The sequence below is a fragment of the Tenrec ecaudatus genome, chromosome 15, assembly GCF_050624435.1.
Source record: "Tenrec ecaudatus isolate mTenEca1 chromosome 15, mTenEca1.hap1, whole genome shotgun sequence".
In the NCBI taxonomy this organism is placed as follows: Eukaryota; Metazoa; Chordata; class Mammalia; order Afrosoricida; family Tenrecidae; genus Tenrec; species Tenrec ecaudatus.
The window spans coordinates 88,833,501-88,840,306 of NC_134544.1; the positions used below are offsets into that span (position 1 = coordinate 88,833,501).

General features: G+C 41.8%; 1 non-coding gene and 1 pseudogene across 1 annotated transcript; one reads left to right on the plus strand and one right to left on the minus strand.

Annotated features, from left to right (window-relative positions):
• Positions 1-1,379: 1,379 nt before the first annotated feature.
• On the plus strand, positions 1,380-1,495 carry LOC142428283 (U5 spliceosomal RNA). The gene has a single exon (XR_012780209.1). It is a non-coding gene; the product is annotated as a U5 spliceosomal RNA (small nuclear RNA).
• A 4,617-nt stretch (positions 1,496-6,112) lies between these two features.
• LOC142428232 (U1 spliceosomal RNA) lies at positions 6,113-6,300 on the minus strand (annotated as a pseudogene).
• Positions 6,301-6,806: the final 506 nt, after the last annotated feature.

A 6,806-nucleotide genomic window follows, 5' to 3' on the forward strand; every position in this document is an offset into this window, starting at 1 on the left:
AAAGAATCCTGAAAATAGACTTCTGGCCTGGGGTACAGGGCTTGTCACCTCTTCAGACTTGATCGGAAAAAATACATTAGGGTCAGCAGACAGACCTGGAACTATCTATTATTTTTTGTTGTTGCTTTGTTTTTGTTTTATTATGTTTTGGTTTTTCTTCCACCCTCTGTCTGTCTATATAAGATAGGCAGGATGAGCAATCCCAAAGAGAAACTACAGGACCGGCAGTTCAGGGGGGACATGGAAGAAGATGGGGCGGGGAGAGAGAGTGGGGAGCCAACAAACTCATAGACAAAGGGAAAAACAAGAGATCTAAAATTGGTGGTGAGGAGGGTGTATAATCCCGAGTAGGGTTTTATGAAGAGCAATGTATCCAAGAGGAAATACTGAGAGCCAAATGGAAGGTGAGTATGATAGTGGGATAGAAGGAAGGTGAAAGGAAATAGAGGGAAGAAATAGGAGTCAAAAGCTATTTATAGAGGTATAGCTATGGGTCTATAGATATGTAAATATATTAATTTATAATGAAAGGGATAGAAGCCAATGAACATATATTTATATGAAAAGGTGTAAGATAGCAGATGGAATTTGGGCCTCGCTCACGGCCTCCCTTAACCCAAGAACACTTTGTTCTGATTACCTGGCTCTCTTTGATACTCACCTTCCCGACACAATTGCTGAAGACAAAATGGGTGCATAAGCAAATGTGGTGAAGAGAGCGGATGGTACCCAGCTATCAAAACATATAACGTCTGTAGTCTTAAAGGCTTCAAGTCAAACAAGCAGCCATCTAGCAGGGAAGCAAATGAGCCCACATGGAAGAAACACACCAGCCTGTGTGATCATGAGGTGTTGATGGGATCAGCCATCAGGTCTCAAAAGATCCAAAACAAACAATTATATTGATTTGAGAGAGGGGGGTTGGAGTGGAACCCAAATCCCATCTGTAGATAATTGGATACCACCCACACCCTCAGAAGTAGTATAAGGAAGGGATGATTCAACCCAGGTGCAGTATAGCACCGACAAATCACACATCATTCATCTAGTTCTTGAATACTCGCTCCCTACCCGCAAGGCCGTAACCCAGTTCTACCTTACAAATCTGGATAGACCAGAGAATACATATTGGTACAGCTAAGAGCGCTCGACACATGGACTTCAGGAAAGATAAACCCCTCAGGAACAATAATGAGAGTAGTGATGTAATGAGGCTAGGTGGATGATCAGGTAGGGGGAAGGGTAAAAAACGGGGGACCTATCATATGGCTGGATATATAGCCGCCCCACCTCCAAAGGGGATGATAACAGAAATGTGGGTGAAGGGAGACAACGGACAGTGTAAGATACAAATTAACAATAACAAAATATAATTGAGCATACTCTGGTTTCTCTTCAGATCGTATAAATCTTTTGCCTTTTACTAAAGATTTCCATGGAGAGGAACAATTCTGAGTCATAAACTAATTTTTTGAGGCCATGCACTTGCAAGGCTTACTAAAAAAATTGTATGTATATATATACATATACATATATATATATACTTGATCAAAGGATATATATATATATAATTGATCAAAGGAGATATATATATTTGATCAAAGAGGGAGAGAGGGGGAAAAAGAGGGTTTTATAAGAAGAGCTTTAGTAGAAAAATGTTTTGGAAACCATGGCAACATATGCACAAATATGCTTGATACAATTGATGTATGGAATGTTAGAAGAGCTGTAAGAACTCTTCTGACATTCCATACATCAACTCTTCTTACAGTTAGAAGGGCTGTAAGAACAATAAAATAATTTATAAAAAATAAATAAATAAGGAAACTTCGCCAGAAGTGCCTTGACAGCTTAGTTATGTAGACTTGGAAGTTAGGAGAATAATTTTTAGAATCAGAATGCATTAGTTTTCAATCTCATACACGCTATTTATAAGTTATGTAAGCACATGCAAGATACTTAACTGCTCTGAAATTCATTTCATTAATGTATACAATGAGGATTAAAAGTTTGTAACATTTTTGGCAGTATTCAACAAAATTATGTATTGCAAATACAATAACAAAAATTATTTTTTAATTTTAAAAAATGATTTTATCAGGAGAGCAAAATGAGAGCCCATAGATTGGGGGAAAACATCTGTCATTGAATAAATTGCTGAATTTTATCAGTGCAATTGCCTTATACCCTAGAGGAAGATTGACAATGATTTTCTCTTTTGTTTCTTTGCTTTTTTGTTTCTTTCTGCTCTTTGTGTGTTTTTGTTGTTATTGTTTGTTTGGGGTTTTGGTTTTATCATAACATGACCGCAAAAGTAAATCAGAGTTATTAAACCCATGGGCTAGCTGACAGACATCCTCAAACTATGGCCCGTGGGCCACATGCAGCCCGCCCAGGACATTTATCCAGCCCACCGGGTGTTTTTGCCCCATTTGTTTTACTTCAAAATAAGATATGTGCAGTGTGCATAGGAATTTGTTCATAGTTGTTTTTGTTTGTTTTTTTTAAACTATAGTCCAGCTCTCCAACGGGTCTGAGGGACCTTGAACTGGCCCTCTGTTTAAAACGTTTGAGGACCCCTGGGCTAGCATATGGATTTTGGGCTCCTACTTAGTTCTTGCCCCAATCCAAGAATAGTTAGTTCTTAAAACATGGCCCTGCTCGATTCTCGCTTTCATGAAGAAATCACTGAATACTTCATGAAGACCACCCCCCAGGCTTTCTTGGGTCACCCCCGGACTCCACTAGCTTCACCTCACATTGGACACCTGCAAACACAGAGGCACCGTGATTAGATGGCACACATACAAACAAATGCACTCACAATTATACACACAGCAGCAGGGTGTACAACAATTACCATGTAAAATGGCCAGAATGAATGCCACGTTTGGTGTAAAATTCATTATGAGTCTTGTGGACTAGCTTCTGGGCAGAAATGGTAACACCAGAGACCCCAGAGACTGGGACTGTCCTCTGAGATCTCCCACATCAGGGGCTCTGACTGGTTTATCAGTGGCAGAGAGCTGCATTTTCATGTCCTCTGATATTTAGAAGCAGATGAGTAGAGAATATGGGCAAGAATTCTCCCTCAGACTCAGAGAAGCACAAGCACTCTCAAGGGAAAACAGAGCTCTGAGACATGTACTTTATTGTTATATATGAGTTTGTAAGTAGTTTTCACTCTATAAGCTTTACATTACACACACCAACCTTTGTGGTGTGAGAGCTCACAATGAATCCTCTCTCGTCCCTCTTTTTTTTTTTTTTTAATTTTTATGACCCCAGTTCTACCTAACAAATCTAGCTAAACTGGAGAACACACATTGGTACAGATAAGAGCTCTTGACACAGGGAATTCAGGACAGATAAACCCCTTAGGAACAGTAATGGGAGTAGCAATATGAGGAGAGGGGAATGGTTGGGGAGGAGGGAGGGAGAGAAAGGAGGAACCCATCACAAGGTTGGCTGTATAGCTCTCCCCAACCCCCGAAGGAGATACATAACAGAAATGTTGGTGAAGGGAGACAAGAGACAGTGTAAGATATAAAATAATAAAAGCAATATATAATTGATCAAGAATTCAAGAGGATGGGATGGTGGGAGAGGGAGGGGAAAAAGAAGAGCTAATACCAAGAGTTCAAGAAGAAAATGTTTTGGAAATGATGATGGCAACATATGTACAAATATGCTTGATGCAATTGATATATGGAATGTTATAAGAGCTGTAAGAGCCCCCCAGTCAAATTATCTTTTAAACAAATAAATAAAATATCTATCTAATGCTTATGATCAAACTCACCCACTCTGCTATGCAGTCAGTACTCTAAAAAATGTGTTCACAGGTTAAAGGAGTCTTAATGATCACAAACCAAAATCATAGTTCCCCTTTCTGACTCTAAATTACACTGCCACTAAATTACATGAAGTTACACTTCAGGGGCTAACGAACCCAGGATGGGCAGGAACACCACAGGCTGCGGAGAAGGGTGAAAGGCAGGTTGGCAGGTCAGGTTTGTGACTAGACAGGAAAATGAGTCCAAAATGGGCAGGTCAGATGGCAGGCCATTGGCTTAAGTCCAAAGAAGCAAAGGTTGCCAAGTTAGATCCAGCAAAAAGCCTCTCGTCCCCCTTAAGATGTAGATACCCATGATGATGGTGACCGGCGCCATCGTTTGTTTCTTGCATAGGAACATTATTGGTTTTCTTGCCATCCAAGAAATCCCTCCATTTTTGTGATATATACAGCTGTGGGCATGAGGTTGTTCAGAAAGCATGCAGAATTGCATCCTCTTTCTTCTGTCATGATCATGAAAACTGGATATTTATCACTCGAGGTCATCTTCTCAAAGAGTCAGTTTTTGTTTAATTGACTTACTGATGGTGTTCATTCTATTTCATTTACTTGAGATCTTATATTAATTATTTCCTGGCACCCCTACCCCTTCCCCTGTAAACCTGGGCGGTGGCACACTCATCTTTCTCTAATTCCATTAGATGCAAAATGAGGTCATTAACGTCAGTTTGATTTTGACACTATACAGGTTGGTTGTTGCTACAAATAGCCCACAAGGTTCTCTTCGGTTGAATCCCACAGTTCTGTTGTGCTTTCATTTTTTGTTCAGTCCAATACAGCCATCCAGGATATAAAATTCAATCAATACATATCATAACTATTAATAATACAAATACACAAAACTACTTTTGCACCAATCTTTGTCCATTTTACATGGTAATCATTGTAGACCCTTGCTGTGTGTGTTTAATATCGAGTACATTTGTTTGTGTATGTGTCCTCTAATCGTGGTGTTTCTGTGTTTGTAGGTGTCCAGTGTGAGCACCATCTGGGGGCGATCTGAGAAAGTCGTGGTGGTGGTGGGGTGTCTCGGAGACTCTCCTGTGCAGCGTCTGGATTCACCTTCAATAGTTGTGAAATGCATTGTTCCCATCAGGCTCCAGTGAAGGGCCTGCAGTGGGTTGTATACATTAGTTATTCTGGTGGGACTACATTATACACAGACTGAGCAAAGCGTCAATTCACCATCTCCAGAGACAACTCTAAGAACACTCTCTTTCTGCAGATGATTAGAAAGAGCATGAATGTCGAGGAAATGATCATGCATTAATGTAAGTGACACAATGTGGGAAGTCAGTGAGAGCCCAGACACAAACCTCCTCTGCAGGGAAGAGACTGGACTCCAGGGGGCGCTCAGGACCCGAAGAGCGCAGGATCAGGCCAAGGACCAGTTGTAGATGGTTTCAGTTTGGGGATTCTGCTCTGTCTCACTGTGTTCCTAGATAATCTCTCCATTTTTATTTACTGGTTTTGTAGTCTTCCCTGGTGTTTCCAAATTCAAAAGTGGTATTGTAAAAGTAGGAAATATTCTCACCTGCAGTAAAAGCGCCTGTGCCTTATGGAGGGAAAAAGACCCGGACAGGTGCCCCCAGCACCAGAGTTTTGATAAAGCTCAAGGATAGATTTTATAATCAGACTCAGGGCCACTGAGGTTTCTACATGATGCAAATGATGAAGTGTACACACATGTCTGAAAGGTTGGTGGTTTAAACCCACCCAGCGATGTCTTAGGACACAGGATTCATGATCTGCTCTGTGTTGTTAGGTGTCATCGAATTGCTTCCAGCCCATAGCCAATGTACAATTGAACCAAACACTGCCCGGTCCCGTGCCGTCGTCATAATTATTGCCAGGGTTGAGCCCACTGATGGAGCCATTGTGTCAATCAATCTTCTCAAGAACCTTGCTCTTTGCTGATCTGTCCAGACCCACACGATGAGGTCCAGACCCAAACTATGAGGGAGAGAGCAAGCAAGAGTGAGAGTGAGAGTGAGAATCTCATCATGGCCCACCAAACCCTGGGGACGACATCCCTGCTTGGAGCAGCCAATCCACACAGAGGACCGTGTGGCTGGCCCCACCAGGAGACATGGGATTCCTTCGCTGAACCCTAGTGCTACTGGGGACAGCACTGGAGACACTGTGCAGAAAGTGTGCCCAGTTTGCCCCAGACACCGCGGGGTGAAATCAAAGGAAGTGCAACAGGGCAGCAAAGTAACCAAGTCCCCAAGGAATCCTGAAAATAGACTTCTGACTTGGGGGACAGGGCTTGGCACCTCATCAGACCTGATCTGCAGTCCCCCACTACCACAAATGATGCAGTCTATTTTCCCACATTTGGGGAAATCGCAGAGGTCACCACATCCGGAATGCAATGGATGAATAAACCTCGCCCTGGGAAAACCACCTTCGTGATCATGGTATCTCCCCTGCCAGGTAAGTATTCGTTTTGCTTTGTTTATTTTTGCTTTTCTTTTGCCCTATGTCTCTATATAAAATAAGCAGGATGAACAATCCCAAAGAGAAAACAATGTAACCAGCAGTGGGAGCTGTGTTGGGGGACAGGGCAGAGGAAGTGGTGGAGAGGGGGAATGGGGAGCCAACAAACTCACAGATCAGGGAACAGGAGGGTGTATAATGCCTGGCAAGTGCAATGTATCCGAGAGGAATTACCAAGAGTCAAATGGTGGGTGAGCATGATTGTGGGATAGGAGGAAGGTGAAAGGAAGTAGAGGAAAGAAATTGGAGGCAAAAGCTATTTACAGAAGTATCACTATAGGCATGTATATATGTAAATATATTAATGTTTAATGAAAGGGATAGAGACCAATGTACATGTATTTATATGTTAAATATTAAGATATCAGACAGACTTTGGGTCTCTACTCAAGGCCTCCCTTAACACAAGAACACTTTGTTCTGATAACCTGGTACTCTGATACTCACCTTC